Below are 18,252 nucleotides of genomic sequence, written 5' to 3' on the forward strand. Positions count from 1 at the left end.
AAAATTGTTGTCATGGAACAATTGTTCCAAAGAGTGAACACCAGCCTCCTGCCACAGAGGCCATGATAGCATGCGACCATGAACACGAATAGCCGAGTTGGACCATAGAGGAGCTTTAACATGAAGCCGCGGATTAGAATTAAGTAAACGATGACCTCTTTGCCAAGATTTATACATAGCAGATAAGATAGGATTTTTGGGGTCAGAAGAACTGGAACCCCTACCATATAAAAGGGACAAGCCAAGATTAGAAGATAATAAGTGACGTTCGAGTTGGACCCATTGAGGTATGTCTTTAGACTTGGGCAAAAAGAAGGAAAGTTGTGAAAGATGGAGGACGAGTGAGTAATTATCAATAGAGGGAAGACCTAAGCCGCCGTACAATTGGTGAGATTTTAATTTGGCCAAGGTAAGACGCGGTTTGGCCGTACCCCAAATAAAAAGTTTAACTTTGGAGTCAATGGACCGAAGAATAGTCAGGGGAATGGTTAGAGGAAGCATACCTAGAACATAAAGAAATCGCGGTAGGGTGACCATCTTAACCGCCTGAACCCGCCCCCAAAGAGATAGACCAAGGACTTTCCATTTATCGAAATCTCTTAGCATTTGTGCAATCAACGGTGTTAAATTGTCCATAACTATATTATCCAGACCTCTGTTAATCAACACTCCTAAATATTTAAGGCGGGAAGATTGCCAGTGAAATGGAAAACCAGAAATTGCAGCTTTTGTAGTACCAATGGACATGGGCAATGCTTCACTCTTATCCCAGTTAATCTTGTAACCGGAAAAAGAAGAGAAATTATTTATGATACGAAGGAGAGTAGGGAGAGAGCGGGGAAGATCAGTAAGTGTGAGAAGAATATCATCCGCGTATAAATACATTTTTGAATGGCCCATTGGAAGAGGAACTCCAACCACTGCGGATGACTGACGGATTGCAGCAGCCAAAGGTTCCATTGCCAAAAGAAAAAGAAGAGGGAAAAGAGGACAACCTTGACGGGTTCCCCGTCTGATTGGAAATGGAGTAGAAAGAAAACCGCCACAGTTAACTTGGGCTGAAGGACTATCATATAATAGACGCACATTAGCTACAAATTGGTCACCCAAACCAAATCGTTGCATTATGGCAAAAAGATACTCCCACTCAATACGGTCGAAAGCTTTTTCAGCATCCAGAGAAAGGAGTAGGGCTTCGTCAGCAAGATTTTTGGCTGACCATAAAGCATGAGAGAGAGTACGTAGATGATTTCGAGATGAACGACCAGGAACAAAGCCTACCTGTGAGTTATGTATTAAAGAAGGTAAAACCTTACGAAGACGAGAGGCGAGGATACTTGCAAGAATCTTAACATCAGAGTTTAAAAGGGATATGGGGCGGTAGCTACCACACAGCAAAGGATCTTTACCAGGTTTTGGTAAAACAGCTATGATGGCCTTGTTGGAAATAGAACCAAGAGAAGATTCCTCCGTGAGTTCTGCAAATGCGGCATGTAGAGTGTCAACCATACTCTGACCAGTCCATTTAAAGAATTCGGGGGGGAAACCATCCTCGCCCGGTGCTTTATGGTAGGGCAAGGCAGCTTTAGCCGAGGAAATTTCCTCCTTCGTAATAGCTCCATCAAGTAGAGCTCTACCATTATCATAGAGTCGTGGAAGATGTATCGTATCCAAAAATGTTGACATCTCTGAAGTGTCTATGTGAGTGCTTGGTGAATAGAGAGATCTGTAAAAGGAAGCAAATTCATCAACAATTTCTTGCGGTCGAGTAAGCATAGCACCAGAACTTGATTGAATTGCGGGAATTGCCATAGCAGCCTCCCTCTGGCGTAGTTGCGCAGCCAGCAGCTGACCAGCTTTTTCACCCTGCTCATAGTGACGCCCTTTCATCTTTTGTAAGGCATATTCAGCCTTAGAAGTAAAAAGGCTGTTGAGAGACATGCGTGCCTGCTCCAATAATTTACGATTTTGAAGGGTTGGTTTTGAAAGATATAATTGAGAAAGTCGGCAAATGTCTTTTTCCAGATCAGCCTGTTTGGCAGCGTTTTTCTTATTATATAGAGCAGCGTCCCGCATAAGTTGGCCTCTGATAGTTGCCTTAGCAGCTGCCCATACCGTTCGTTTAGAGGAAATTGAGTCCTCATTAATCAAAAGGTAGTCTCGCATGTGTGACTGTAAAATAAGTTTACCTGTTGGTGTTTTATATTTATTGATGTTTAGACGCCAGGACTTGCGCCCTGGATTGGAGAGACCTAAATCAAGAGACAAGAAAATAGGGGAGTGATCAGAAATGGCTGCTTCTAGGATTTTCGATTCTGTAACTAGCCGGACAGTATGTTGGGAGAGAAGAAAGTAATCAAGACGGGAGAAGGTACCATGAGTAGAAGAAAAGAATGTATATTCTTTATCTTGAGGGTGACTGAGTCTCCAATGATCAACAAGCCCAGTGTCAGAAAGAATGTCACGCAAAATGGCTCTATCTGATGCATTGACGATATCAAGGCAACCTGTTCTGTCAAGGGCAGGGTCTGGAGCCAAGTTCCAGTCACCTCCAATGAGAAATTGGGTGGCATTTATTTCTGTAAGGAGGCGATTGAGTCGAAGGAAAAATTGCTTTTTGGAACCTAATGGAGCGTAGACAGAGCCAAGACATATGAAAGAATTTCCAAGTTTCAACTTAACAAAGACATATCGACCATCCTGGTCAGTCCACGTCTTGATAATCGTAAAAGGAAGTGACTTTCGAAAGAGGATAGCAACCCCACATTTACGAACAGGGTTGGGATTAGTGGGGTCCAGTTTAGAGACACTGCTATGAATGACTTTACCAACCCAGTCCCTGCTGAGTTTATTAGATTCGACATCGTCCAAATGGGTTTCCTGTAGTAAAGCAACGTCTACATGTTTAGAATGCAAATAAGAAAGAACCTTCTTTCGTTTAATATAATGGGTGAGGCCATGGACATTCCAGGAGATCACCGACAACGGATGGGTAGAAGACATGACAGTAAAGTTGAACAAGAGGATAAAAAAGGAAAAGAGAAAATAAATAAATAGATGTAAGAGAAAAAGTTTGTTACTCTGGGTAAGGAGAAAGAAGAAAGAAGGAAAAGAAGAGGGGAAAATAGATTATAAATGCAGAGTGAAGAGTGGAAGAAACACAGCAAATATAAATAGAGAGAGAAAAAGTATTAAAGGTGCAAAAAGGAGAACAAAAAGAGAAAGAAAAGGAAAAAGAAACCTAGACTGTTAACGACGGGTCTGGGTGCACCTACAGCAGCACCAAGGGAGGGCGGACCCCCTCCGAGCAAAGAAGAAGAATGGGGGTGCTGGGAGCAAGAAATAAACTGAGTCTGTAAAACGAATGTAGAGCATGGTTACAACAGGAAAAATATGGAAAGCCATATATCATTAACATGAAATACATGCAGTATAATGGAAAAAGCATGATATAAGAATAATACAATAAGAGAATAACAGGAGGAGAAAAATAAAAAACAAGGGAAATGGAATAAAAGCGAGAAATATTGCATAATGAAAGAAAGGAAAGAGATGCAAAAGATAGAATGAAAGAAGTATGAAAGTTAAATGAGGGGAATAGAGAAATCCAGCACCATTAGAAGAAGGGGGGGAGAAAAGAGAATAGAAAGTACAGATAATAATGCATGAAAATAAAAGCATAAGAAAATACTAGAACCTATTTTAAGAAATATATGAAAGAATCCAAAACGGAGTGACCACTGAAAGAGATGAATAACGCCATGTTGAATAACGAGTACAATATCATAGGGAAGGAATGCATTAGAAAAGGACCACCACAGGAAAGGTGAAAGAACCAAGAAAACAGAAAAGCAAACAATGAATAAAGAGAATGATTAAATGTGTGGTGAAATTACCATACAATAAATAATGACTTGAGAAGAAAAGGAAAAGAAAATTAAAGGAAGCGAAGTAAATAAAGGAACCCCCATATTATGCAATAAAAGAAACGGATAAGGTATAGTTAATGAAGCATAGAAAATAATAGATGGAAAAGAGCAGAGCCAATAAAATCAAATAGAGAAAAGAGAGAGACGTAGTAAACAAAAGAATAAAAGTACATATAAGGAAACATGGAAATATAAGTAGAGACAGTGTAGATTAAGTGAGTAAAACAATATAAGAAAAATGCATTATGTCAAAAACAGAGTGTCTGATAAAGCAAGTGAACAGTGTGAAGCAGGATCACAGTAACCACAACATGACAAAGGAAATGAACAAGAAGAGAGCCCCACAGGTAATAGATAATATAAAGAGAAAGGTCTAAAATGCATACACATTCCTAAAAAACCAATTAAGAAATACTAAATATTTGAAAAGTCACAAGATAACAAGAGCACAAAGTAAAATAGAATGCCACAGTGCTCATAGTTTCTAATACTAGAAATCCGCAGGTAACTAAGTAAACAGTTAAAGCATCACAAATAACAGGAATTATCCTGATCTAGAGAATAGCAAAAAATACAATAAAGCAGAAAAATCAGTCAGCATCTGAAGGCTGCTTGAGAGGGGACCTAGATTTGTCCCTTTGTGGCATGTTAGTAAGGGAGGAAACTGAATGCAGTGCTGAGGCCTTATCATCCTGAGAACGAGGCAAACGTGTAATATCTCTGCCACGTTGCCGAGGGTCATTAGAGAATTTCGAAGGAGACTCTGGAAGACCTGCAGATGACGCCTTGGACTGAGAAGTCTGAGCACAGGAGAGAGTTGCTGATTTTGGAACTGGGGAACCAGGTTCGAGTCTCAATGCCAGTTCAACATCCTATGATACAGGGCAAATAACTTGATCTACCCATGCCTTTAAAAGAAACAAGCATTGGCAAAGCGAATTGGCCTCGCCTTTGCAAGAGTTTTTGGCTTTGCCAATGTGCTTTAACCATGTTGTACACCACCTTGGCTGCTGTTCAACATGGCTAGAAGTTAGTGGCGGAGAGGAGAGTGGCATAATGTGGAGTTGAGTTTTGTGGAGTGGAGTGGAACAAAGTGGAGTGGAGTAGTATAGAATGAAGTGCAGTGGTGTAGAGTAGCCTGGTGTAGAGTGGAGAAGGGTGTGAACGGGCATTGTGCCGAGCAGAGTGTCGCAGAGTGGAAAGGCATAGAGTGTCATAAAGTCGGCTGGAATAGAGTGGCATAGAGTGGAATAGTGTATTGTAGACTGGAGTGGAGTAGAGTGGAGTGACATACAGTGGAGCAGAGTTGATGGGTGCAGAGTGGAGTAGAGTGTGGGACAGTGCCATAGATCAGAGAGGCATAGCGTGGAGTAGAGTGTTTCAGAGTGTCGTGGAGTGTCATAAAGTGGAGTGTCGTAGAGTGGAGTGTCTTAGAGTGGCCTAGAGTGGCATAGAGTGGAATAGACTATCGTACAGTGTTGTAGAGTGGCATAAAGTAGTGTGTTGTAGAGTGGAGTGGTTTACAGTGGGTGATTGGCGCAGAGTAAAGTAGAGTAGAGCGGCGCAAAGTGGTGTAGAGTGTTGTAGAGTGGAGGGACATAGAGTGTTATGGAGTGGTGTCGAGTGGCGTAGAGTGGATGGCGGTAGAGTGGAGTATGCATGGTGTGGTAGTGCACTGCCATTACAGACAGCACATTTTCAATTGAAATCACCATTACATATGCACATACATACAGTTTTACTGATAAAACTATAGAGAGCATAAACCATAATGTGTGAAAATGGCACCGACGGGTGTATTGATTTGTTTTGGTCGGATTCAAAAAATTATATCCAGCACACTTTCAGAATTACAAAAAATTTGTTTAATTTTTGCTTTCCTAATTTTGATATATTCTGAAATATTTATAGCACAGTGAGCACGGGACCCAAGTCTGTGCTTGCCTATCAGACTTAGGGCATCAACTCATACCACATCAGGCTGATGGATGGACCAGTTTTGGGTTGCTTGTATTCCGGTTCAGGGAAAACCTGGCATGGCAGTTTGGGCTGGACTATTCCTATTCCTATTGGAGCAGGGTCAAGACTGATTTGCATATGGCTGGATCCAAACTGAGGTGGCATGGTGAGCACAATAACAATGGACTGGAATGCGGCCAGAGTAATTACTAGTGACCAAAGCATTACACCTATTACTTTTTATATACCTCATCACTTCCAGTGATGTCACTCCATATGTATCATTGCAAATTTCCTATCCTAAGTAGACTCCCCAATATTTGTTTATGACCTGTGCCCTGACCAACAATAATAGCAATATCAAAAGATGAAATTCTAAGAGATCAGAAGGCAGCAGTAGCTCGGTGTAGCGATACGTTTACAAGACACATTTCTTATTGGATAAACACCCACCATAGTAAAGAGGAGAAAAGCCCAAGGAAAATAATTTTTTTTAGATCTTTAGAGCTTTGTGAAGGGGGCCCTAAACAGCACTCATGTACCCCACCAAGCAGTAGGTCACTAAAGGAGAAGTCTGTGAATGGATTGAGAAGTAAGTTCTGCCCCTACCCACCTTGGGAGAAGATGGGAACACAAATAGCCAATACACTGGTGCAGGCAGCCAGGATGGAGGAGAAGCAGGTGAAGAATGATGAACCTTCATTCAATTGTGCAACATAAGGACTTCTTCCTGCAAGAGGAGCACCCAAGGCGTGTAACTAAGATTGGAGGGGACCAGTTATTCCTGGCACATATGTACCATGTCATTGCTACCTAGGGCATGGCAGAATCACCTATACGTTCAATGCCTATCGCACTGTTTTTCCGCACTACCCCCCCACCTTTAATTTTCCCTGTGTCCTATACCCTCACCTCTAATCCGCCCCTCTCAACATAAATTAGGAGAGCTTTCAAAGTCCCAGCATGTACCAATGTCTTACAAATCATAGGGGGAGAGAACTTGGGGAGCATGTCTGAGAAGAGAAGACTCAATCAGTATGAGGCCAAGTAAAGGCTGGCGAGCAGAATATTGAGGTATTCAAATATGTACACATAGGTGAGAGGATAAGGGCCTGAATGGCCAGATGTATTAAACAGTTTTACCCATTCTGTGTCTATGGAAAAATGTGTTCGTACTTATGGCCCCAAGATGGCACATGTGATCGCTCTCACCTGCTTTTGATTATGTTTTATGAGATAATTGTATTAGTAAATCAACAATAAAATGTATTTACGGTTTGAGACCCTAATGCACGAAGTGTAGATATTAAGAAGTGCACATATTGTCATTTCTTTTGCTTATAACTTTCAACTGCATTTTCATAAAATGAAAAATCTCTTCTCCCTAGATACTTTTGTCATTTACAAGTCTTTGTGGCTCCTGAACCTGTTATTCTAAAAATCAAAAGGACTTGACGCTTGCATTTTGACGAAAACTGTAAAATCGCCAGCATATTTCCATACAGTTGGCTGTTTTTCTACTTGTGTGAAGTCCCTATCACAAGTTTTTACATTTTTGGTGTGCAGGCCGCTTCATATCTTTCCTTTATTGAGCTACTGGCAATTATGTTGTGTTGACTGATTCACACTGTCTCTTTTATAAGAGCAATTTAACAATCTTATAAATTATGCAACAGTGGAGGAAGCGCCTTCTCTTACCTGATGTGAAGTCCTGGATCCTCATCCTCTCTGCTGGGATTCAGAAACGGACTCAACACCTGACTGGTCATCCGAACCCTCCTGCAGCAGTGCTCTCACCGCCTGGATACCCCCATGGGTGATTAGCTGCGCTTTATAAGTCCTGTTTGAGTTGTTTGATTTGATTGTAAAGAAGAAGTGCCGAATAAAGGTCAGTCATAGGAGAAAGTGCTGTAATATGTTCATATAATATTACAGACTTGCAGACACCATCATTTCCAATGACAACTCCCACCTTCTCTTTATTAGAATATTGGAATGTTGGGAGCTCCATTGAAAACAATGGAGTGCTTCGGGCTTCTTATAGCTAGTAGAAGCCTGGAGTTCCATCATTGAAATGTTGTTGTTCACAGCAGTACCTTTGTTTTATTTGTTAGAACATTCTGCCCTCTAGTGGCGGAATGTTCTAATAGCCTTATAGCCCTCCGTAGCTGGGCTATAACGGCCTTAAAGTGCCGCCCCCTTGTTAAACGCCCTGGCTGACGCTGGAGCAGGCCTTTAATGGCCAATATAGCCCGTTTTCGTGGGCTATAGGGCTATATTAACCCACGCCCATTAATCCATCTCTTTCAAAACAATACAGTAAAATCATGAGGTCCCAATGAGCACTAACTTAACGCACTTACCACAACTAATCCAAAGGGAAACCATTTTTTTTTACCAGTCTACTAGCTACTTAACTTTAACCTTTGGTTTCGCAGTAGCATGCTACTGTCCGCAAAGCGCTTCGAAGCCTCACCAGAGGTGATAAGCGCGGTACAAATACAATTTACAATTAAAAGTACAATTACAATGCAGAAAATATTTACAGAAAATGTGTGTCCCAATTTGAAATTTCAAGAGGAGTACCGCAAGCCGGGCATGAACGTTACTTGCCCCCGTTTGAGAATGATGTTGTGCCACGTGCCGCGCCCAGCATTGCACACAAACACTCTAACCACAGTGAATAGTGTAAACATTGAGTGGTCATTTAACAGTGTGTGAAATTACAAATAGCTTGAGCCCCAATTCATCAACTTTTTACAGCAGGTGTAATTTAATTCTGCATTTGATGGAGTTTAGAGCTCGGCTTTATCATAGTTTGGATTTGTTCTTTTTGTACTCTGTTCATAAAATGCTTGTAGCCAAAAATGGAAGAATAAAGCAATCAGTCATGGAAAGAAGCAGGGAGAACGGCCCTCAGACACGGTTTCCTGACCTCGGACAAATAAAGGGCTGGGCCAGTGACGCTTGCCACTGAGAACAGAGTGATGGAGGGCTCTCTCCTTCACCGCACCCACACACACCTCTCACACATCCACACTCACGACTCACCACACAACTGACGGCAACAGTCCTTGTGTGACACGCTTCTGACACGATCAGTTCCCTTTCCATGGTGTTAGGGGCAGACATACCTGGTGCTCACCCAGTGAGAGTACTTCCAGGCTGTCATTTAGCATCCACAAAAGTTAGGCTTGACCTTATTAATCAGAGATTTTTGAGTATATGATTTATTTACTTTATTAACTCGTCTGTGCCTTTTTAGAGCCCCTTGCAGGGGAGCAGTCACAGCTTTGAAGCACAGCATTATTTTTTACAGGTGTTTGTTCCTAGCCACCTTTTTTATTTTTTAATTAATTTATTTTTTATTTTACAGAGTTTTATATAGTGGGAACTTGGCCCGAATCGGGTATCAGAGCGCTTTACATAGCACCAGTTGCATTACATGAGGACACATTCATTTTTGTTAGGCACGGGGAGATTAAGTGATTTGCCCAGAATCACAGGATGCTCAGCGTCACTGCCGAGACTCGAACCCAGGGCCATATTATCAAGAAAGGGCGATACATTATCGCTGCTTTTATCGGCAGGAAACTGCTGCTCAAGCGGTGATAATGGGCTTGATAATATGCCCTTGTGAATTCCCATGGAAGCCCAGGTTCTGGTGTTAACCTGGGCTTCTATGGGTATTCCCAAGGGCATATTATCAAGCCCATTATCGCCGCTTTAGCTGCAGTTTCCTGCAGATAAAAGCAGCGATAATGTATCGCCCCTTTCTTGATAATATGGCCCCCAGTTCCCCAGACTTGAGGTCGACTGCCCTAGCCTTTAGACCAACTCCTCTCCCCTTAACTGTTCACTATACTCAGCAGAAGTTGCCCCCTGGCTATAGTGGAAGCAACGGAGGGGTAAAGTTTAAGGAGGGGGCAGAGTGATCTTAGGAGACTCAGGTGGATGAATGCTATCTGAGCAGACTTTGCCTAGCCTCATTTCAGTAGGAGCCAGGACAGGAAGCGGGAAAGATGCTCTAAGAAGGCACCAGCATTATTCCAGAGAGCATTATTTGGGGGCAGGGTCACTGATTGTGATGTAGTGCCTGGGAGTCCTCCCTACCAGGTTTTATTTTCTTATTGTATTTTTATTTAGAAAATGTTATATAGCGCTGGCAAAACCCGAGGGTATCAGAGCGCTTTACAGGCAAAAGAACAATAGACAATAGTCACGGTCCAATTGGGGAGCATAGGCTATACATAAAAGGCTTGATTATAGTAGTTTTTTGGGGGGAAAACAAGACAAAGGCAGAAAGGAGTCCCATGATGGGGCAGGTGATGGAATCCGCGGGGTGGAATTTTCAGGTGAGGAGATAAGGTCTGTATGCTCTCTCGCAGACTGGAGGTGAGACCCACGCGTTCAGGGCCCAACTGAGGAACCAGCAGCAGTTATGGCACCAGCGCCCCAACCAACACCTCACTCTTCGTCTCCTCGTGCAATCTCTCCCTTTCCATCCATCCACTCAATCTCCTCCTCTCCTCCCTCTCTTCTCCACCTCTGTTTGCTTTCGCTCTACCTTCTACTTCCCTCCCTTTCTTTCTCTCTCTCTCTTGAAGCCTTCTCATGTCTTCTTCACTAAACATCAGAGAGCTGGAGAAAGTGATGGAGGCAGCAGGAGCGGCCCCTGGGCTTCCACAACAGGCCCCACGAACTCCAGCCATGGACATCGATTCACCAAAATGCCAGGGGTAGAGGAAGTGACATCAAAGCCATTTGACCTTTACTTCCACTCACACACACATGTTTACACATACTAACACATTCACACACTCTTGTGCACAAGCATGCATACACATACATTTAACAGTGTTTTTTTACTTACCTTAGCTTCTAGATAGGGTCATATTCCAGCTAATGTACTCCATTTTGTATTACACTACTAGTGAATAATATTATGCACTATTTGTGCAATAAATAAATTGACAAAATACAGGCAAGTGGAGCTCTAACCAGGCTCCATTAGGAAGAGCTGCCCCTGTGTTCGAGGCAAAGGCAAGCCAGGGATCGCAGCTGTGGCCCCTGGCGACTCCTAAATGACGTCCATGGCTCCAGACCACTGGGGAAATGCTCGCTGGAATAAAATTCCTCAACTAACTAATTAACTTGGGGAGTTTCAATTTCACTCTGGGGCGAACGCGCAGCGGACGAGTGCAGCGGGTGCGCCGGCGGCACGCCAAATGCGCTCAGCGTACCAAAGGCGTCAGGCGCAGGAAATGCTGCTGGAGCGCTCGTAAATACTGTCACCCAACGGGTTCTCACTTCAGAGAAGCTTAAGGAACTGTGCAAGGGGGTGAGTTGTTGTTCTCCTTTTCCCCTAATAGGGTTTCCAAGCTCACGCTCTGCCCGCATTGTGGCTGGGCTCCTATGTTCCCCTCAGAACCTACCAATAACTCCCTAACCCCGCCTGTGCTAGCACTATCCAAGCCTAAGAGGGCTGCGGCAGATGGTGAACTGCTTTGTCTGCTTCTTAACACGCGATCCATGCACAAGCACACCCTCAACATATATGAGTTATTGGAAGAGGTTGGTTCTGACTTTCTGTTTCTAACAGAGACGTGGTTCTGTGACTCCTCGAATCTTTCGATTGCCGCAGATATTCCTGAGGGCTACCAAATGGTTAGGAAAGACCGTTTGAGTGGTAAGAGTGGAGGTATAGCTATTATTTTTAAAAACCTTTACTCCTGTTTGCTCCCCCCTATGGAAGATATTGTTGGTGCAGAAACCTTGGGGTTTCATTTGGTGATATCCCCACATCAATCTATGGCCGGCATACTTGTATATCGACCGCCGGGCTCCAAGGCCTGTTTCATGAAGCTATCAGTAATGCTGCGGCCTCTTTTGCGTTAAAACATAAACATTGCTTGATATTAGGGGATTTCAATGTCCATATGGACAAAATCAACAACCCAGATGTTAAAAGTCTTATGGATGCTTTGAATATTTTTAATCTGACCCCTTATTTTTAAGCACCAACCCACGAGAAGGGCCATATCTTCGATCAGGTCTTTTCCACAAGGGAATTAGATGTCTCCCCCCTCACCCTCTGATATGGTCAGATCATTTTCTTTTTGAGTTTAGAGTCCAGCGAGAAATTGCACCCTTAAACATCCAGGGCCAGCCCCGTATGGGTAGCCTTAGACCGTACCACCGTATCACCTCTGAAGCTGTGATGGGGGCCCTTGAGTCCCACCCACTTTCTCTGAGTGGAACTGTGGAAGATGATGTGACTGCTTTGGATAGCTGGCTACTGCTTCGTGCAGCAGAGCTGGCCCCTCTCTCTTCCCGCCAGGCCCACTCTTCCCGTGTCTCTGCCCCCTGGTTTACTCCTGCTCTGAAAGCAAGTAGAAGTACTTGCAAAAAACTTGAGAGAGCATGACGGAAGAATTTTTTAAGATAAGGGAGAAAACTGCCTATAAATTGGCACTCAAGTCCCATCACAAACTCATTCTAGAGGAGAAAAAATCTTTCTTCTCATAGAGAATAGATGCAGTGGGAAATACCAATAAAGAGATTTTCAAAATAGTAAAGGAATTCACTTCCCCCAAGGCAATAACCAGGACCTTTTCCCCCTCTGCACCTTGTGTGGATCAGAAGGCCACTTTTTTGCTGAGAAAATCAGGGAAATTCAGGACACCTTTTCTACCTCCGCTGGGGTAAACAATATGGACAGGGACCCCTCTCATCCTCCCTCCTGTCTCGTTGCTCCTCTCCTTACAGAGTTCCCTCCTATACCGCTGGCGACCTCATTAAGCATTCTGAAGAACCTGAAATCAGGTGCTCCATCCGATCCCTGCCCTGCGTCTATTTTGGCAACTATAGCTATGCCTATAAATTCCTATGTGAACCAGGTATTAAGCTCCTCCTTGCAGCAGGGGTGTGTTCCCGGTAAGTGGAAGGAAGCACGCATACTTCCCCTTCTGAAAAAACCCAACATGGATCCTGAGACGCCTGCTAATTATAGGCCCATATCTCTTTTATCTGCCTTCTCCAAAGTATTCGATAAATATGTCCATTCAGTTTCCTCTTCCTTTTTAGAGATGAACAATGTTCTTCACCAGAGTCAATCAGGGTTCCGCCCAAACTTTATCACAGAAACGGTACTCCTGGAAATTTGGGAGTCCATTAAGGCCATTTTGGATAGAGGCGGAAAGGCTATGTTGATACTGCTGGATCTCTCGGCAGCCTTTGATACCGTCCCTCATAACAGAATCCAGGAGTCTGGCTTTGGAGGGACGGTACTGAAATGGTTTGCCTCTTTTCTGGCAGGGCGTAAACAGACTGTCTGGGCCCCCCCCTTTCTCTGCACTCATTCCCCCTTTGGAGGTGGGGGTCCCTCAGGGCTCAGTCCTCAGCCCTACTTTATTCAATCTGTACATGTCTCCCCCTTCCAAGCTTAGTCGAGTCGCATGGGGCTAAAATAGTATTGTATGCCGACGATACTCAACTACTTTTTACATGCAACAAAGATTCAGAGTTTGAGGGAGAAGCTATTAAGACCTGTCGTTTGGCAGTGTTTTCTTGGTTCCAACAGAATGAACTTAAATGCAACTCCAACAAGTCTGAAATCATTTTCTTTGGTGGTCCTTCGAACAACTTGTGGCAGAGTTGGTGGCCTCAGTATATGCACCCTCCGGCTAACGTGGTATTATTCGTAAAAAATCTAGGCGTAAAACTGGACAACTCTTTGAGTATGAAGTTACAGGTCCAGACTGTAGACGGCCAATGTTTTGGTTTCCCGAAAATGCCCAAACAATTTTTGCCTCTACTTCAGATCCCACACAGGAAAACTGTGGTCCAGGCTGGATTATGTAAATATACTATATCTTGGCCTCCCAGAATACCTGCTTACCCGCCTTCAGGTGGTGCAAAATGCGGTGGCCAGGACTATTCTTTTACTTGGCGCGAGGACCCGGATGTCGCAACATCTGAGCTCTCTTCACTGGTTGCCGATTCGCAATCGGATACAGTTTAAGGCCCTCGTTCTGGCTTTCAAGACTTTGCATGGTTCTGGGGCCCTTTATTTAAGGAAGAGAGTTCAATTTTACTACCCTCGTTGCTCTCTTCACTCCGCCTCATTGGCGTTAGTGTGCACTCCGGTGGTCAAGCGCTCCCGAATAGGAGGATGCTCTTTTCAGTTCCAAGTGGCTAAGTTATGGAATAATTTACCACCTGCTCTGAGATGTTTACAGGATCTGCTTCCCTTTCAGAAGGCTCTTAAGACATGGTTATTTCAGCAACAACTGAGTTCTTTGTTTTTTTAATTTTCTTTTTCCCCTGTCTGGTTAGTTTTCACTCACCTAGCGCCGGGACACTCAGTAGAGTAGCTGTGCGCGCTATGAAACCCCTTTTAACATTTAACATAACAAAGGTAATGTGATCTGTAACCCTATGCATTCTAATTGCCACCTATGTCCTCCATTGTGAGGCAGGGCTGAACTGTGAACCAAAACCGGCCCTGGCAAACTGCTCGGCCTGCACCATGGAGTTACAGGGGGTTGCGGCAGAGCTAGTTGCTAGGGCCGGTTTGGCCGATTTTGTTACAGCGGGGTGATATTGCCGGCCCACGGTAACAAAACATATTGCACGTCTCCCAATTGTCTCTGTTCGAAATGTTGTGAGGTAGAAAACCAGAATCTAAACTTATGCCCTGGTGGTTGAAAGAGAAAAACTCATGCGACTCTGTTATGGATTTGTCTAAATTCAGGAAGCGTGTCAAGAGGTATCAGGAGAAGATGAAGGGTGATATTTCTAAGCACCGGTTTAAGGAGTCGAAATTGACAGTAGGGGACATGGTCCGTGTCAAATTCGATGGATCATTGTTAGACCTTGCACCATTGGCATGGGTCTCCCTTCCATTTTTTGCTATTGCCTCGTATTTTTTTGCTGGTATTAGATGCTTTGGGCTCTGTGCCACTGTTATCCAGTACAGTTCAAGTGCTCCCTATTGTAAATTGATGTATTATTTAGTGGTTCCATGTATGGCTATTTGGTTTCCTTGTCAGACCCTAGTCTAGTGCACTGAGTGTGCACAGGGCGTGTAAATTCAAATGCTGCTGGTGGGCCTGCAGCACTGGTTGTGCCACCCACAGAAGCAGCCTTGTAAAATGTGTCTAAGGTCTGCCATTGCAGAGCCTGTATGCAGTCTGCTACTGTCATGCTGACTGGGCAAGTGCACCCACTTGCCAGTCCCTAAACCTTCCCTTTTCTTCATATCAGTCACCCCTATGGTAGGCCCAAGGGCAGGGTGCATTGTAAGTATAAGGTAGGACAAGCCTGGTGTGTGTGGCATGTCCTAATAGCGAATTACATCCATTTTCGTTTTTCACTATTGCAAGGCTACCTGTTCTCCAGAGGCCAGAATGGGCTGTTAGATTATTACATTTTGATAATCCTAACTGTCTCAGAGAACATGGTAGAAATTGTTAAGGTATGCCTGAACTCAGAATGAAAAAAACATCTTTTAGTGAAGTTGGTTTTAACAATCTGTGTTTGCAAATACCACTTTTAGAAAGTAGATATTTGCTTGCCTAACCTTTCGAGCCTGCCTCTGCTATGTTGTGCATTCCTTTGTCTGGTTTTGTGAGTGACAGGGCTGGGGGATTCCAAGAGACAGGCTGGGTCAGCCCAGTGGTGAATAAAAAGATTTGCATCCAGATGGGAGGGAGGAGTTGCACCTGAACTTTGAAAGGGCTGTGCCTGCCTTCCACAATGCTGGCTCCACCCCCTGGGGATCGGCTGATGTCTCTAACAGCACACTGAAAGAAGAGAAGGAGTCCTGTAAACAAAGTGCTCCAGGACTGTACTTGCCTTCCACAATGCTGGCTCCATCTCCTGTGGGGCGTCTGATGTGCCTGCCCTGCACTGTGAAAGGAAAGGAGAAGTCTGGTAAACAGAGTGCTTCAGAAATGGTTTGGACTGGGCAAAGGCCCCTCTCCCCTCAGAGAACAAATGATTTTGGGGTATAAATATTGGAACCCTGATCCCATGACATTGGATCACCTTTGGACTACAAGAAGCAACCTTTACTGAGGAGAGGAACCTGAAGAAACTGAGGAGAGACTATTCCCAAGCTGAAGTGCTGCTTGGGGGATTGGCCTGCAGTGGTTGCCTTACTGCCAAAGGAAGGAGAAAGGAACTTTGTGCACTTTGCTTTCAACTTGTGAAGGATCTCCAAGGGCTTGGAAAAGAGCTTGCCTCCTGCTGAAGTCTCAGGGACAACAGACTTCAACCCCCAGCTCCCCAGAGTTCTTGTGGAAGTGCCTGCTGCTGTTTTGAGCCTTCTGAGAAACTGCGTGTCGCAAGGAGCTGGAAGCGCGACTCACCGAAGAAGAAGCGTGTCGCCGTCGCTGTGCCTGCCGTCGCAACTCCGAAGGAGGATGTCGCCGCTGGAACTGTCGCACTGCACCGCATCGAGAGAAGCATGCCGCAATGAAGAGGAAGCGTGCCTCCGTCGCTGCTGCTGCTGTCGCAACTCCGAAGGAGGGTGTCGCCGCTGTAGCTGTCACATTGCACCGCAAGAAGAGAAGAGTCACGCAACGAGGTCCGAGCATGTCGCCGTCACTGTGCCTTCCGTCGCAACTCCGAAGGAGGGTGTCGCCGCTGGAACTGTCGCACTGCACCGCATCGAAGAAAAGTGCCTTGCATCCCCGAGAAGCGCGCCGCCGTCGGAGCTGCTGCCGTCGCATCGTGGATGTCTCCGCTGTAGTTGTCGCATCGTGCGGAAGCTTCACGCATCGTGGGAGAAGAGTGTTGCAAGTGGAGCTGCTGCCGTCACATTGCGGAACAAGGGTGTCGCCACTGCAGTCCACGCATCGGACCGAGAACTTCTCGCATCCCCGGAGAAGCGTGCCACACCTGGAAGATCTTCACGTCTTTATTTCTTTGCACCCGAACTTTGCCACATTTCCCTTGCTCCGACATTGCTTGTCGTGGAAGCGCAATGCAGTCTAAGGTACATTGACGCAAAGTGTCGCATCTTAAGAACTGAACTGAACTAAGCTAAATCTACCATCTTAAAGTAACAGTATTGTGTATTTTTGTCGTTTATGGTCTTGTGGTAAATCTATATAAAGTATACTTATTTTTTCTATAAAACTTTGTGTGGTGTCCATCTGTAGTGTTGTCACTGGGTTACTGTATGTGGTCACAAATGCTTTACACACATAGGCCTGTCTACTCGTGCCAAGCTACCAAGGGGGTGAGCAGGGGTTATTTTAGGAGTGTAATCCCCTTATCCTGACTAGAGGCAAGGGTCCCTATTTGTCACAAGTACCTACCTGTGCCAACTAGAGACCCCAAATTTAACAATTATTAAACAAGAAGTGGTCCAAATGGTCTGATCCTGTAAGAGTAGTTGAGGTATTTAGTAATGCTGTGAGAGTAGGAGGTGGTAAAATATGGAATTTTAGGCGTATTTCTGTGTGCAAATTTCAAGAAGAAAGGAAAACTCATACTTGTGTCAGAAATAATTCGCCTGTAGTTTCAAAATCCAATGAGTACAATGACTGGTGTGCTTGTTTTTGGGATTTGCATGGTGGTTTGTATGTTCCTGGTTTAAATGTATCGGATGTCTGTGGCTGCTGTACCCAAGTTGAGCAGAGTTCCGTTCCTATCTCTGGTTCAGATAATCGTACAGAACAAGGTAATAATCGACCTGAGGCTGAAGAACATGTGGTTGAACTGAGGAAAAGTTCACGTACTAAGCATTTACCTATAACAATGAAAGATTTTGTTCAGTTTTCATTTATTATTATGACTTCCTCCTCTATGTAAGCTATGTTCACTAGTATTTGTATATAGTTTCTTATTTTATTTTTTTCAAAAAGGGGAAGGTGTGTAGTGTTCCAGCGTTGGAACATGGCATTAAAATTTTGGGTGAGTTCTATGTTGCGGGATTCTGTAGGTGCGATTAAATGTATTGATGCTTTCCTGGGAGGTGGATGTCCGAAGTTGTCTTCTCTTGGAATAAATCTACTTTTACAACCCACTTTGTGCCAGCGGAGTTACTACATGTCGGTTTCAAAGTATGTAGCAAGTTATTTATTTTATAATACATTTTCTGAAGAGTTGACCCTGGTTGCAAAGCACCTTAAATAATTAATCCCTCAATGGCTCATAAACGATAATGAAGTGCAAATAACCTTGTTGAATAATCTCCCTTAAACGGTAAACAACCTTTACAACGCGGTCACAACACCGCAGTGCCATCACAACGCAGATTTTACAACGCAAGTCGTTACCACGACTTGCACTGGAGGGCGCTCTAGACTAAGGAATAGTAGACTTACTATTCCAACACCTTCCCTACTGTACG

This window comes from Lissotriton helveticus, chromosome 9, assembly GCF_964261635.1.
Source record: "Lissotriton helveticus chromosome 9, aLisHel1.1, whole genome shotgun sequence".
NCBI classification, from domain to species: Eukaryota; Metazoa; Chordata; class Amphibia; order Caudata; family Salamandridae; genus Lissotriton; species Lissotriton helveticus.